Here is a 17,688-nt window from a genome sequence, read left to right as displayed (position 1 = left end):
GAAGAATAGAACTTTTCTATTTTGCTCAATTCCAACTAGGTCTATTCCTAAGGATTAAAAGGTAAAATTAATATAATTCAAATGACATTATCATGACCTCAGTCAAAGTGGTAGACTCTTTGCATAACAACTTGTTATTATTAGTTCTTATAGTATACTATATGAAGGGGTCCAAACAAAATCAAGGCCACTACTGGGAAAATAAAAGGTTTATTCCATATCCTAGGAGATCTCCAAGAGTTGCTATGAGGATATGCCAAATATCATCCTACATTGGAAAAAAAATAAAATCCTGAAGCACGGTGGATTCAGGAATTAATTTTTTAAAATTAATTACTATTCCAAAGTAATTAGACATAGACAACTTTAAAGTAATTAATATATAAACTGCCAGTCATTATAAGAAGTAGCATTGGACATAGATTTGGATTCTAAACCTCTAACACCAAATTCTCTACCTTTAACCTATCATCCCATGCAACACTCTAGCTATTCACAATATCTACTCATCTGACTTTTCTCATTAAGGCTTCTAAAAGCTTCAGAAACTATATATAGCAACTACAATTATGCTAGAAGCAGCCATACTATATACTTTTGTTGTTTATAGATTGCCACTAAAAAAAACCAAAAGGATCCAGAACACTAAAAGCTCTAGACTTCCTTGGGGCGATGGGGCAATTTCAGAGGCGCTGATAAGAAGCAGTTCGCAGACATTAAGCAGGTATTGACTTGTGTTGAAGGCAGTCACACAGTGTATTGAACTGTGGGATAAATATTGATCTGACATAAGACCAATATTTACCTCAAGGAACAATGCATCTTGGTGCTGACCAAAAAAACAAGTCGATGTATGCATTTTTATATAATTCCATTACCAAAATTAATTGTGATAAGAATTCTGGTATACTTTTATTTTGACATCTCAGCAATATTAACATAGCTCCAGGAAGTAGATAGTACATTCCATTTTATTGTTGCCATCACCCATTTACTATATATATCTCCAAAGAAAAACCAAAGAATGTAAAATGAACCTTGTTGTAATAACTTTTGTCCTGTTTTGGAAAACTTTACATCCTACTATACGAAGGGTAGGGACTACAGCAGAGAAAACTTTAGAGACAGAAAACTTTGCTTAAAATTTTATTCCCACTATTTACCAAATACTTAGCCTTGAGAAAGTTTTGAAGCATTCTGAGTTCAACTGTACAATAGAGAAAATATTATTGCCTGAGCCAGAAGGTTGTTGTGAGAATTAAATGAGAGGAGCTCTAATCCAGCTTAACACTATCTCTCATTCACTGTTTACTTCCAGAGGTCTGGAGGGGGTTACCTAAACTCACATTTCTACAGTTCCTATCTTCCTACTCAATTATCAACACACAGAAATCTGTCATGTCTACCACGAAAATATACCTCCTCTTGACTTATTAGTTAGCTCTGCATTGATAAGACTGATGGATTCACACTACTTCAACCTCTTGATAACAGTCTTCATTCTTGCCCATTCCCTAATTAAAAGATTTCTATCCCTTGGCTTCTAAGTCTCTGTGTTCTCTTGGATTTCTTATTATCTATGGTTATTCTTTTGTGGTACTCTTTCAGAACCAGTCTTTCTCTTCTCAGCCCTTACATTTTTGTTGCTTTTTTTTTCATTACTTTGACCAAGCTTCTTTATCCTTGTGTATACTTTTTCTGTGAGAATTCAGTTCTGAGGTTGATCTTTACCATATATGAGATATTCACACAAATATCTATAACTTGTTCATTTATTCAAAAACTAAACACTATGTGTTGTCAACCCAGATCATGTTTGATTATAACAAAATTGTATCTCAATTTTCACAGTGGAGTTCACCATTTTACTAATCAGATCTGTTCTTTTCCATCTCTTTCCTCAAATATTATCAGATAGGCCTTCCCAGAATACCCTCTATATATGTCAGCATTTTCTACATTTGCTCTTTGCCTTTCCCTGTATCCTAAATTATTTTATCCATTGAATTAAAGTGTATTTACCATTATCTGATTACTTTCCTTCTCTCCCAGTTGGTGGTTGTTTCTAGATCAAGTATCTTGTTATGTCCTTTACGAATATGGCCTCAGTGAGCACAAAAGTACAGAAAACATAGTCATGACTCAATAAATATTTTTTGCATTTTAGTACTGAGGATTATTATATTTTATTTATTTATATTTATTTATATTTTAGTTTTATATATAAATAAATATATAAAATAAATATATTTATTTATAATAAATATTTATATTTATAAATACAACAAATATTTATATTTATAAATATAATAAATATTTATATTTATTTATATTTTAGTACTTAGGATTATTATATTTTAATACTGAGGGGCATTCTACCTCTGATCTATGCCTTTAGCTCTTTTTTATTTTGAAACAGAGACTTGCTAAGTTACTGATGGGCTTGCTAAGTTGCTGAGGCTTGCTTCTAGCCTGTGATCTTCCCGTCTCAGCCTCTGAGGTACTGGGATTTGAGCCATATGCCACCTTGCCAGAATTATAACTCAATAACAATTGACTGAATGAATTTGTAAAATACCTATACCTCAGTAGGTGTTCAGTGAACTGGAGCATTATAATTGTTATTTATGGGTCAAATATTTAAAAAAATAAAGCATGTAAGTGCTAAGCTGAAAAGGCACTAGGACATGATGGTTAATTAATTGATTAGAAATAAATCTGGATGAGAAAAGTCTGACTATTCACCAGTGCTTTCACAGGTGTCACATACACACTTGTGGTGTCCCTCTCATGTTAGCATTGGGCAGTGACCTATCAAGCTGCAGTTGCTGCTGGCAGCTGGAGAATGCCAGTAATATGAAAACTATTCCTTGGTTTTCCTTTATGGTGTCTGGAGCAATATTATCTAATGGAGGCAACTCTAATGATAATATCAGTACCGGCGGGAATAAGAGGGAATAAGAGGACCTTACTTTTACACTTACTAGATCTAACTAGTCACTGCCGGGTTCCAACCTCCTCAGTAGCCTTTGGTCCAAAACCCTTTATAATGTTCATACCAATGTAGCATACCAAAGGCCATGCTAGCCACTGACACTGTTTCAGCATATTAATTAGTATAAAGTGAATCTTTTTTGGATTATTTTATGAGAGGTAGGGCACAAATATGTTAATGTCAAGCAAACTTAATTGTGTTGGGAAACTAAGCAATATGTTGCTAAAAAGGTGTCCATATTAAGTAAGAAAAATGCATAATACAGGAGAAACAGCTTTTTGATAAGCATTAATAGGGCTCTATAACTGAAGACTTCTCTAAGGAAAACAACTATGAGTTATGGTAAATACTTCAATCTAGTTAGATATGTGTAGCTATTTGTTCCTCAAAGCCTTAGGATTATTGGTAGTGTTAATAAGAGGAGAGAAAATGCTATTACTAGAAGCAGCAGATCCCTTTTCACTTGGGATCTGAGAGATAGCTTTGAGTAGAAGATTGTATATCGAAGTTGAGCAGGGGTCACAGGGAAAGCAGTCCTGTTGGTGTTTCACTGCTATGTATATACTAGAAGCAGCCACAAAATTAGAGCAGTGCTTAATTCTTGAAACTATTTAAGTCTACTGAAAGATATACACAAGATGTAATTGATATGGCTTTTCAAATCTTTGAGGATTTTCAAATAAAGTAGAATTTAAAAATTAGAAGCAAGAGTTTCATTTAAAACATGAGGCCCAAAGTCTTGTAGTGGAGCAGGAAGTCAACAAAGTAAATCTAAGAGCCAGGTTTGAAATATATATGGATGAAAGCAAACTCTTAGAGACATAATACCTAGACAAGTATATTCCCATTACTAAAGAAAGCAAGGACTTTAGATAAGCTAACACCTTTCAAATTTGATCACTTGAAATCTTATTTAAAATAGCTAATTTCTTTACTCAAATAAATAAATTTCTTTTACTTAAAATAGCTAAATTGTTTACTCAAATAAAAACTTTTTAAATTTTTTATTGGTGCATTGCAGTCATGCATCTTAATGGAGTATAATATGGTAGAGGCATACATGGACACACCACTCAATTAGCATTTATTTTAAGAGGGAACTATATTGTAACTGAGAGGCCAGTATCACTAACAGAGGATGACCATACAATAAATATGAATTAAGCAATATTAGTTCCAGCAGGTTATTATTGCTAGTTTAGTTTGAAAACCACGCCTGTCTTTCTTTCAGAGGGACAGTAGCAACTGTGAGAGTATTATAAATGACAAACTAGCATCGAACTGAATTTCTCATTAATAAGACTGACTGACCACTGACAAGAAATGAACTTTCTCACTATGAACCATCTATTACAGCCCTTGATCCTACCAGTAGTAAATATCCCACAATTAGAAAACAAAAAGTTCAATAAGTAACAGTTTAGAAGTCATAGTCTAGAAGAAACTAAATGTGAGAAGGAAGACCAAAAAAGGAATTAAAATGTAGAAGGAATTATCAGGGATTGGGATTTTGTAGCAACTGTAGGTAGGAGACTGTATCGGTCAGCTCATCATTTATGGCAAGGGTTAACAAATCTCATTAGCTTAACCAGGACCAGTATTTTTTTCTCCTTAATAGTCCTATCAGTGACGATGAGTCTGATCTGGTACTTCAAACTATGCCTTTCACTGTGGGACCTACGCAGAAGGAACAGTCTCTATTTCAGTCTCAGAAATACCTATCATTCCACTCCCATTTTATCAGTTAAAGAAGTCACCTAGCCAAGCTTCAAATCAGTGAGGCAAAGAATATACTTCTCCACTTGGTAACATTGCAAGTCACATAGTCATGGGTAGAAATAGATAATCCTCCTATAAAGAGAGTAATGGGAACAATGCTCTATATCATCTACCATAAGGATCGTGCTAGCAAAGACCAGGAGCAGATATAACTGTCACTACCATTTATTGAGTCCTAACTGTGTGCCAAATCCTATTTAAGGGCTTTACTTGAATTTTTCTTGTTAACTCCTCTCAACAATCCTATGAAGAAGTAATTCTTATCCAAAGAGTGAGCTATATCCTTCCCTAGAGGCTAGTGGTTAGGAGTATATGTGATAGTTACTCATGATACAACAGTTTAAGACACCAACAGTTTTCTGAGGGCTGCTGGCTACCAAGACAGCTCTATAATGTTATCGCATAATGTACAAAGCAAAAATTCTGAAAGGATTCCTTATGAAGCACAATGAGGCGATATACTGAGCCTGATATTGTGTGACAGGATATTAGAAAAATTAGAAGTTTATAGCTCAATTATTTGGGTGTAGAAAAAATATTTTGCTTGTTTGCTCTTTTTGGTTTTTCAGTGGCAAAATAATGAATTTTGGGATACATGATTGCAAAATCTTTATCCAATCTCAACCTCTCTCTCTCCTCTCTCAGTACTGAGATTTGAATCCAGTCATTGTACCTCCAAGCTACACCACAAGCTCAGTTCTATTCTTATTTGGAAATTGGATCTCACCAGGTTGCTGAGGACATCGCCAAGGTCAAGGCTAGCTTCAAATCTGTGAACATCCTGTCTCAGCCTCCTAAGTACTGGGATTACAGGCATGCACCACATACCTAGCTTCCAGTTTGTTTTTAAATCTTTTTTTTTTTTTTTTTTTTTGCATTTCTGGGGATGGAACCCAGGGGCATTTGACCTCCGAGCTACACCTCCTACCCTATTTTTTATTCTTTATTTTGAAACCAGGTCTCACTGAGTTGCAGAGGCCCTCACTAAGTAGCTGAGGCTGTCCTCCGGTCTCAGCCTCCCGAATGCTGGGATTACAAGCATGCACCACCATGCCCGACTTTGATTTTTATTTTTAAAATATCTTAAGCCATTTATTTCATTATTTCTGTTTTAATTTTTATCTCATTTTTCTCTTCTCTATCAACTTTTATCCTTATTCTAGTGGCTTTATATATATAAATGTATACATTCTAATTATTTTGTTACATGGTCCTTTTTATCAACTTTTCATTATCTTTTTATATTATAGTTATTTGTAGTGAATTTATTAGGGCCTGTTCCATTACAATCATGCTGTCAACTTTATTTTCCACATACCTTTTTATTCTTTTACTTGATTCTACTATTTCTTTTCATTTTTATTTTTAATTTCTTTATTTTCATTAGTTCATCTACCTTTCCTATTTAAAAATAGGTTGTCTTTTTATACATTTTTGAATCAACTATTGTAATGCAGTAAGTGTGAGTTTGTAGATAACTCTGAACTTATTTCTAACGAGGGAGAACATACTTCTGAGATGATGGTCAGGGTTAGTTCCAGCCCCAATGTGAATAAAAGGTTCAGAACAAATATTGGTTTAATGGATTGACAACACATGCTAATATATGGATGAGATAGTGTGGCCTAAAATTCATCATTGACACACAAGTACGCACCCTGAGCCTAATTCCATCACAATTTGAGTGAGGCTGAGACTATAGTTAGCTAACTATATAGTCTAACTATAGTTAGATTATAGTTTATTTCTGTAAGTAGATATAACTGACAGATTAACAAAGACAGACCAGTAGGTAGAGTTTTTTTTTAATCTATTTGGACACTTTCAGATGTGATTTCTATGTGTGTCTTTAACATGCCCATAGAAAAGTTAAACAAAAATACAAAATAAATGATGTTAGAACAACATTTGGTTGATAATTTGTATGTCATCAATCAGTGCATTTTAGTAAAAAAAAGCCTCTATGACCAACATTATTTCTCAGAGGGGAAAAACAAAGAAATTTTAAGCCAGGTACAATGATGTATGCTCTTTTTTTTTTTTTTCGGGTCTGGGGATGGAACCCAGGGACATTCGCCCTCAGAGCTACAGCCCCTTCCCTATTTTTATTCTTTATTTTTTGAAACAGAGTCTCATCAAATTATAGAGGGTCTCACTAAGTAGCTGAGGCTATCTGTGAAATGCGATCCCCTTGTCTCAGCCTTCCAAATGCTGGGATTACAAGTGTTTGCTTGATGTATGCTTTTAATCCTAGTACTTGCAAGCCTGAGACAGGAGGATTGCAAGTTCAAGGCCAGTTTCAGCAACTTAGCAAGACCCTTAGCAACTAAGAGAGATCTTATTTCAAAAATAAAAAATAAAGTAGGGCTGGAGGTATATCTCAGTGTTAAAGCTCCTCTGATACTGCCTCTCCCTGCCAAAAAAAGAAATAGAAGAAAATTTTATCAGAATGAAAAAGACCATTAATCTGTACTTTAATGTTGTTAAAATGCAGTGTATGCTCCTCATTTTATATTTACTAATAAAAACAGAACCGCAGATAAGTCATCAGTATAGATCACTGTGTTGGAATCATTGCTATAGTGTCTATTATTAGTAGTAGTAATATTATTTTGTATGGTACTAGAGATTAAACCCTGTGACATTGTACCTCCAAGCTATACCCCCTAGCCCTTTTTGATTTTTTTTAAATAGGTCTCCCTAGATTGCTAAGAGTTTCACTATGTTGCTAAGACTTTCCTCAAACCAGCAATCCTCCTGTCTCAACCTCCCAATTGTTGGGACTATGGGCATGAACCACCACACCCATCCTATATTTTTAATTTTTAGAACACTGAATATTGTGCTTCAACCACTTGATCTTAGTCTTTCCTAGAATTCTCTCTACAGTGTTATCTTTGCATATTGTTCTTTTAGCTATTCTTTAAAAATCTTATGAATTATTCTGTATTTACTTTCTAAAAGCATACTTTTTTTTCTTTGTACTGGGCAATGAAAAACATGATTGAATTTAACCATTTAGAAATATTGTCTCTTCTGAGGAACCAATATGGGTTTGATATAGGTGCTCCTGTTCAGACTTTGTGATTTATTTTGTTTTGGCTTCCAGAAGGCTCAGAATGACCTTTGCAGTTCATTTCTAGAAATTCTGCTTCTCCTTACTTTCTGTTAATATCTATATCCTATTGCTTCTAATGATGTAATTCCTTGGGTATGGAATTAATGATCGCTTCGCCTTCATATTTTTGATAGCATTTAACACATACCAGATAGACTCAGTGAATATTTGTTAAATCTGAATCAGACTTTATACCTCTTGCTTGTTTCATTTTTTTCCATGCTGAATATTTTGGGACACAGGAAGTCATTAAGTGATAAGATGTCTACCTTTAAAGTAAGTTTCTTTTCCCAATTGTTGGAAAACTGTAATTAAAAAAAATAACATCAGCATCTCTGCCATATGCAAAACTGAAAGAATGGTAATGCTTGTACTTAGCGATCGATGTCTCTTCCCACACTGAAATGTGGAAAAGATATATGTAATGTTGCCAGGTTTCATTTTGCTTGATTTATCTGACACCCTGTAGGCTTAACCAGAATATCTGGCTTTATCACATATTTCATTCAAGAATGTCATACCATTTTCATTCATACTAGCTCCTTCATCCCTAACCTACTTTTTTTTTTTTTTTTTTTTTCAGTACTGGGGATGAACCCAGGGGAATTCTATCTCTGAGCTACAGTCCCAGCCCTATTTTTTAGTCTTTTTTAGTTTTGAAAAAGGGTCTCACTGAGTTGTGAAGGGCCTTGCTAAATAGCTGAGGCTGTCCAGGAACCACAATCCTCCTATCTCTGCCTCCAGAATGCTAGGATTACAAGCGTGTGTCACCATGCTCGGCCTTAACCTACTTTTATATTCTGCATTCCACCTCATAGTAGTGTCCTGTTGGGAAGCAAAATATCTCCTCATTAGGGTTAGGGTAGAAGAATTGATCCTAATGTCCCCTCCGACACACACTTTCATTTTAGATAGAGAATGATCAGTTTTACATTACTAATGGGACTCAGAAAGATGCTGCTCTTAATCAAATAATCCTTCAGACTACTACTAAAGTGTGGGCCATCTATAAACACTCTTGCAACACTCACCCAAAACTCACTTTTTGTACAGTTCTCTGCATCATGAATAATGTAAACTGTAGGCAAGTGTGAGACTATGGGGTGAGATAAACTAAATTAACCCTACAGATATCTTTTGCATTTGAAAGAAAGGTTTTCATCTCTAACACATCCTAGTAAAACAGTAAGTGTATTATTTGCATCACAAAAGACAGATCTTGGAAGCAACTGGTTTGGCTGTTACTGAAGAAGATTCCACCTGGTGGGCATGTTTTCTAAGTCACTGCAAAGAGAACAAAAGCCACTGCAATAAAACTTCTCCATAAAAGAAAGGAAAGCACAGTATGACATGTTTTAGGAAGGAAGTAACTGTATCCAAGAGATATAGCTCTGGTACCTCTGCTACCCAGAACCCAGGGAGACCCTGATGAAGATTCACAGCCAGCTGCTGAAGAAAAGGTTCGCTCCCTCAGGTCAGAAATGATGGTAACCTTTATTTTTATTAAATCTACACTCTGCCTTGCCTGACATGTAAATCAAATCTATTTTCAGTCATTATTATTATTGGAGTTGCACATCTTGTCATGACAGATAAAGGACAGTGAATTAAAAATACCTCTAAGTGATTTAATTGTTCCCAGATGAGATTATCTTTTAGTGCCAGAGGCCAGGGAAGAACTGAGGGGCAGTGGAAAGAGATCAAAATAACACATTGCTGCTTGAGAGATCCAGCATCATTTACTGGCAGGAGTATTAGGACTTGCCAGCAGTCAGACTTTGCATTTGGCCTTTTAAAATGCACTGGAATTGAAGCCAGAATGTCGGGGTGCAGGTTATATAACCATCTGACTCTGAAGTCGTTCAGAAATCACCTTTCCCTGCAGTACCCAGTCATAGAGATAGCACAGATAATGTACTGGAGTTGGATGGGGAGATTATTTCACTACTGGATTACATCTTTCCATTTTTTAAATTAACTACATGTCTGTTAGGCAAATACAGTGTCAAGTTTGGGAAATGATATTCTTATATAAGAGTATTCACTTGTAACTACATTGTGATTTGCAGGTGCTCAGGAGAAACCCCTGTCATTGTCTCAAGGCACTGTATGTCAATCCAATTTAATGATCATAAAGATCTTTCTCTGACTCTAAGGACCAGTAGTTCATTCAAGCAGACATCCTGTAGGGAGGTTTTTTTAGTTGGGAAGCAGAATATCTGTGCCCAGGGGTCCTTTCGTTATACCTATTTAACACTTCTCACTATAAAGCCAAAATTCTGCTTCCTTTCGTGATACCACAGAGAGATAATTTTTTATATGAGTGACTGACTTGGTTATAAGATTACAATCCACAAAGACTGCTAAAATACTTACTTTAAAACTTACCCCAATACCAGCCACCCAATGGGCACTCAATAAATATTAAGACAATGATGATGATGATGGCACTTTGGGCTCAGGAAATGTGAATTCTGTTTCTCTGAGCATTTAGAACTGGTTGAAGATCTATGCCTTTTGCTAAATGCTGACCTAAGTCTCATTAGAATTCACTCAACAACATACTGACAAGTGCTCTTCCAGTCTCTGTAGTCTCTGAAATTTTCCATTTCATGCGTATCATGACCATTTTTTTAAATTCCAAATGACATTGGTAAATATTTATTTTTACACTAGTGCTATTCTTCAAGTGGGCAAACAAGTTCTTGAACTTAATAAAGCAACCTCTACACATGTTTCTTTTTTATATTCAGTCTATTTTCCAGTTTTATCTCATAATATTTATTAGTAGGAGTTAGATAATATAGTCTGATGAGATCAAGGATATTATCTACCGCCCTCATTCTCCTAGCATCAGTACAAAATATTTGAAGAATGGTATTCCCATTTTAAAGATGGAATAACTAAATCTGAAAACAACATTTGATGATCTTATGAATGATTAAAGAAACTGTCACAATTGAAATTTAAAGTGAGACTATCTCTATATATCTTCCTATCAATTGGGAAAAATTTTGAAAATTTTATGTGACTGGGTGAATACCTGTTCCCTAATCACTTTAGAAACCATCATATTTAGTGTTAAACAGAGCAGTAATTCTCTTCAAAGATGGCATATGGCTTCCTCATGGGACATTTAGAAATATATGAGAGCATTTTTGTTGTCATAACAATAGGGAGACTATATTGCCATTTAGTGAACTAGGACCAGGGATTTCAGACATCCCAAAATATACAAGACAATCCTGTATTGAATTTGATACCATTTTCCTCTACCCTACAAAATCTGCATTTTTTTCTCTTCTCAGTAAAGGGAAAATTTCACCATCTGGAAGCTTTTCTGGGATAAAAACTTGGAAATCATTCTTTATCTCTCTCTTTCTCTCATACTCCATATCCTGTTGGCTCTTTAAAATTCATCCCAAACCCAGCCATTTCTCACCATCTCCAGTGTTAAATTCTGTTCTAACTATAATCTTCCTTAAAATGATATTATGACATTCTTTTAACTGGACTCTGATTTAACCTTTATCCTCCTCCCACTGCCTACCCTCAAGTTTCCCAAACACTGCATCTATTTAACTCATAAGATATCATGTCACTTCTCTCAAAACCTTGCAAGAACTTCCTGATCATTTCATGATCCAATTACTTCGAAGATCCTACAAGTCCCTCCCTACATGATATGCCCTCCTCCAACTACCTCTTCTACGTCATGCCCTGCTTTACACATTTGACTTTATTTACACTGGCCTCCTTTCTCCATCTTAAAAATGTTAATCATGTTTCCTTATCAGAAGCTTTACACTTTCTGCATGGTTACCTTTCTCAGCCCCTTCAAGATTCTGTGCATATACTACTTTTCCAAGGAGGCCTATCACAAGCTGTACCATTCCCTGTCAGTCCCAATATTGTTCCACTGCACTATGTTTTCCCAAGGCACTTACTGCCTTATAAAAATTTATTTAGTGTTTTTTTTTTTACCGTGTTTATTGTCTGCCTCCTTCCTTCTCCATTTCCAACAAGTCTGCAAGCTCCATGATTGCAGAAGTGTTTGCCTGTTTTGTTCATTGTTAGATTTCAAGTATCTAGTATAGTACCTGACACATAGCGATTGCTTAAGAAATATTTGGTAAATAACTTCCAAATATCCCAATACACATCTATGTGTTTGAAAAATATTTTATATACTATACTATATTTAAAGAAATCATTTTTCATTTTTTTCTGAAATGTTATATGCATCTTCACCATTTGGGAAAATTATGTCAAAAAAGCAATGACATTCATGATATTTGAACATTTAGATGTTCAAATCTAACATTGGGTGCATATGATGGCAACCTTGGTAATGGCATGTTATGATAATTTTACCTATTATTATAAGCATCTGACTCCTGTATTACATCTTCTGGAGTGCTTTTTTCCTGAACATATGTGTGTGTTGAAATGCAGATTATCTTATTACAAATTACTCTTTTTCATTTACCTTTTTATGACTCCATGTTTGATTTTATTTTTTTAAATTTTTTATTGGTGCATTGTAATCATCCATCTTAATGGGGTACAAGATGGTGGAGGCATACATGCACACATCACTCATTTAGCCCTTCCCCAATTCCCACCCCATCCCTCCTCCCTCCTTCTCATGTTTGGCTTATTGATTGACTTGGATATTTTCATTTACTTTTTATATTGCAGATAGGACATTACATCATTGCTCCTTTCTTTAATAGTGTGTTTCAGTAGGTTATAATATCTACATTCATTTCAGAGTTATAAATTGGGCTTTAGAAAATACTTACTACATTGACATTAGAAAATATTTATTACATTGACAATGGAGTCATTAATACTTCCAGACTGCACACTTTGTATAGTTTGTAACTTTCCAGAGATAGACATCTGAACACTCTGTAAAAGTATGAAGCAGACAGGGCATATCAACCCCACTAATATTTCATAAATTGTTTAAAGTACTCACCACCTTCACAAACTTTCTTGCCAAGGCTTTGAGACATCATCGAATATCTGAAATGATAAGGAACCCTAACTCTTCTGCCACCATTCGCTGTAACCACAAATTAGACAGATTTTACAGAAAGACTTTGATCCTCTCTGCTTCTTGGCATAAAACTTCTAAGTCATTTCAGTCTAAACTCAACAAAATCTGAATCCAGGAATGTATGTTTGTTTATGCCTGGTACAAAACATGTTCTTAGCTCTATTGTCTAGAACTCCTTTCCAGTCCATCAATGATTTCCTCCAGGATGTACTTTTGGAATCTGCTTTCTACTTTTACTTTTTGACTACACCAGTATCATCTGCCCCTTCCAGGGTAAAGATCTGGAGCTAAGTGCACCTGTTCCTACCACCAGATAAATAAGATTGTCCACTAAATTTTGACAGTTTGAAAGCAAACTAAAATTCCTTGACTTTTTATTTCTAGAGATATTTTTCCCTTGTTACCTTGAAATTTATTTGAAGTGCATGCCTATAGGACATTTTAATGCATATAGTTACTACCCCTAACTTTTAGCCCTACTCCAGATAAGTCTAAGACTTGTCATAGAACCAGTCAGTCTTTTTACTTTCTTGTATTGCAGATGACACACCTAATAGCGGTGTTATACATTTATGTAATTCTGGCTGAAAAGTCTAATATATGATCCTTTGGTGCCATTAAAACAATAGTTTCTTAAAGATTCTGTCACCCATCTGAATCTCGAAGCACTTAATCAATAATGAAAGTATGATTCTCTCACATAGTCAGGCATGAAGAGACTTTGGATGAAAAATAGTCTGTAAGTTCTTTTATAATGTAACTTCCTTTAAGGAAATCATTGAGGTTATAAGATATCATCACCTACTTGGGCATTTGGCCAAGACAATGAACCAGGCACTGATATTCATGTACACTCTCCCACAAATAGTATAAGTCATTTTAATGACCTCTGGTATTTGTGATTTAGCTTTTAGTTTCTGTAATCTGAAGTTTAGCAAAGCTCTCCTTCCCCACTGGCTGCTGTTCACTGCCTTCCTTTCCTCGCTCTCTCTCACCAACCAATCTCTAGCCCATGCAGTTAGCTGACCCTAAGGTTCCTCCTTCATTGCTAACAAGGAGCAACTGCCATTGCCAACAGGAAAGAAGAAAGAAGAAGGGAGGAAGTGGAAAGAAATGGTTCGTGGGGTACCACCAAGCAGCAGATGAATGAACTTGTGATTCTCATTGCTTTCAAACCTTCCCATTGCTATTCGACTTCCAATTCATCCCGTCCCAGAAGTCTTCTGAGACGGCAGGTTTCATCTGAAGACAGACAAGTAGCTGCTATCACATTCACCTTGGAACTGATCCAAAGTGAATACCATATCTTCGCCTGTACTTGAACTATAAGTCACATATTGTCAGGCATGAGGACTAACACCTGTAATCCCAGTACTTGGACGGCTGAAACAGGAGAATCACAGGTTCAGGGCTATCCTTAGCAACTCATCAAGATCCTTTTTCAAAGACAAAGTAAAAAAAATGGTTGAAGCATAGCTTGAAGAAAGAATACCCCTGGGTTCAATTCACAGTACCAAAAATACAGAAGTCACATAGAAGTTTGTGGAGTATGAGGTGGTAGAATTTGCCACGGATATTAGGATATTTCTGGAGCTCTCTGGGGTGCCAAAAATTTAGAAAACTTCGAGACTGTCAGAGTTGCAGCTAATATACAAATCAAGCACTCTCTGACGTCTAAGAATACAAACCTTAAGGCACAACATCAACAGAAAGATTGTCCATTAATATTTTTAGTGTAAAAGTAGTTTAATAGGCTTTTTAGAATTTTATTGCTGCAGTATAATAATAATGCATCTTCGTGAGATTTAAAGTGATACGTTCACAACTGCACACAACATTTCTTGATGTGGCTAGTAATATTTGACAGGGAAGCTGAGCACGGTCTTGACAGGGAAGCTGAGAACAGAAAACTACCAGCTTAATTCTTCCTCACTATGATGTCTGATATTGTTTGTAGAGAGATATCAGTGAAGCAGTGGTCAGAACTCATTCTTCAGTTGGCAGCCAATGTCACAAACCCCAATAGCACAGAGCACATTAAAGAGTCAAAGTTAGAAGCAATTTGTTATATCTGCCAACATATTTACAGGGAGTCACTACAGGATAAGTCCAGTGAGAATCTGACTGCCACACTCCTGGGGAAGGGGAAAGAAGATCCTATAGCAATGTAAAGCTAGAGACTACTAAGGCACTTCTGAACTACTGGAGTTCACCAAAGCAAACTTTGACTAAGAATCTGAAAGGTAATTTATTTGCAGGTAGTCCATGGAGCAACCTATTATCAAGATAATAAGGTATGAGTGGCTACATTAGAGAATCTGGTAAAGAAAATGTCCCTGTAGTACCAGTACATGGAGACACATATGAGTCTTGGTCTTTTTGTGGTCACAATTGAAGTAATGAACAGTGACTTTGATGAAGTGGCCCTATAAGGAATAGAATTTTAGCCCAGTGTCTGTGATGAAAAAATAGATTTGACCATTAAAGCTTAACAGGCAGCAGAACAAAGAAGTTCCCCACAGCACACAGCAAGTTCTGTGCCAAGGGAGCACTGCAGTTGAGGTTCCAATTCTCACACAAACACTAGCACAGAATGATGAAAGTGATGATATTCCTGGGCACCTGAAGTGAGGATGATGTCATCCTACGCATTTGTCTCTGTTAGAAAACATGGCTTTTGTTTTTATCTTGGGATCACAGAAAGGTCCAGCTCCTAGTTATACAGGCAATGCTTATCTTAATAGAATTAGTCTAAGCTCCCTGTTTAAGTTTTTTGATACACAAGTATATAGGGATGAGGGCAGATCATGCAAGCTGCTCCCTGAAATTGCCATTACTGATATCTACTTGACTACCTTGCTTGCTATGAGTCTCATAGAACACCTGAGTGCTGAACCCAGAATGGCTTCAAATGTGTGTTTAGGCATTTCCGGTCTAGCTGAAGCTGCTTATGAAACTTCATAAGTGATGACCAGGAAGAAATAATCACTAAACTGTTTATCTTCTTCCTTTTTTTTTTTTTTTTTTTTTTTTTTTTGCGGGTCCGGGGATGGAACCCAGGGGCATTTGACCCACGAGCTATACCCCCTGCCCTATTTTGTATTCTTTATTCTGAAACCGGGTCTCACTGAGTTGCAGAGGGCCTCACTAAGTAGCTGAGGCTGTCTGCAAACCGCGGTCCTCCAGGTCTCAGCCTCCCGAATGCCCAGCAAACTGTTTATCTTCTTATTTCAGAAGTTCATGGAGAACATGGACAGGCATGCTGTCTAACAGAATAAATGGAGAATTGCCACATATGAAGCTTTGATGGGATTTGTGAAAAGTAGTGTAAAACACTATTATTCTTCAATTTAAAAATTCACTAGCAACTCTTCTTTGGCTACAAATAATAGCATCAGATGAGGTTAAGATATTTTTATAAGATCCAATCCAATAACCTCCAGTCTTTACTCTGCATAACTCTTCAAACTATTCTCTGAGAAGCTAAGCATCAAGATGAGATAGAGAACATGGAGAACATAAATGTTCAGAGATTTTTTGAAGTCACAGATTCTGTGTTTAGTGATATCACCATTATTATTTGTGAAGCATTTAACACATACCTAAAAAATTATTGACTCTGCCTCAGCCAGATCCAGATGAACAAGTCAGCCAGTATGATGGAATGACAATAGGGAAATTGAAGAATGAGATAAAGGAAGGCTCTGGTAGACTAGGACTAAGCATGTTCTGATACAGTTCTGATGTGACCAAGAATCTTTCTTATATTTCTTGAAACACATTGCTAGGTCTGATGATCATACAGAAAGCATCGACAGTGCACCTGCTGAATTGATGAGAACTCATGTACAGCATTTGGGAAGATGGAGAGAAATTGGTAATAGCCAGGCTGATGATTCTTGAGACACAGATTCAAAACTGGCAAAATAAGATGCCTTTCTCCCTGGGTGGCAACATCACTGAGAAAACTGAAGAACTAAGACTGACCTGTGGCCATATCTGTGATTTTTACCGGGAATTTTCATGCTTCAGAAAAGCGAGAGAAGAGTATACACAGATGCGAAAAACATGGACACTGGAAATCTTGTCACATAAAGAAGAGCTGTTAGTGACAGGATTGTTGGTTAGTTAACACTGACTTCAAAGAAAGTCATCATATTGACCATCTTGTAAGAAAAAAAAGGTTAACTAAGGAAGAAGAAGAGGTTAAAAATGAGGAAGAAGAGAAAAAAGGGAAAAGGGGGAAAGGAAATGGGCAATAAGGAAAATGACTAAGGGGTACTTTTTCCCCCCAAAATATTTCAGCTTGTTTTTCTGTATTTGCACTGGTACTGAGTAGAAACACTAATTTGTTTTTTCCAGGGAGGACAGACTGGGTTTGGGAGTTGTGTTTTGTCATAAAAATGAGCCTGAGCAATGTTCCTGAGGCTAGTTCCTGATGAAGCCTGGGTTTGTGTGCTCCTACTACACAGTATTGCATGACTAGAGGCTGAAAAGAGAATGGAGGATATGTTGCAATCGTTTCTATTATCTTAAAAAATCATGGGTGCTAGATGTTGCATTTCTTTAAACTAACTGAAGTTCTGTCTCCTTATAGAGAACAGGAGATAAAAAAGGAAAAGGAGAAGAGGAAAGATACTTTCTAGCATTTTGGTTGCATGGTTTTGATTATTACTAATATTTTACAAAAATAGCAACAAATGATCAGAATAAAAATCCAGGCGTTCAGGA

This window comes from Muscardinus avellanarius, assembly GCF_963383645.1.
Source record: "Muscardinus avellanarius genome assembly, chromosome: X".
NCBI classification, from domain to species: domain Eukaryota; kingdom Metazoa; phylum Chordata; class Mammalia; order Rodentia; family Gliridae; genus Muscardinus; species Muscardinus avellanarius.
This window is presented reverse-complemented; position numbering follows the sequence as displayed.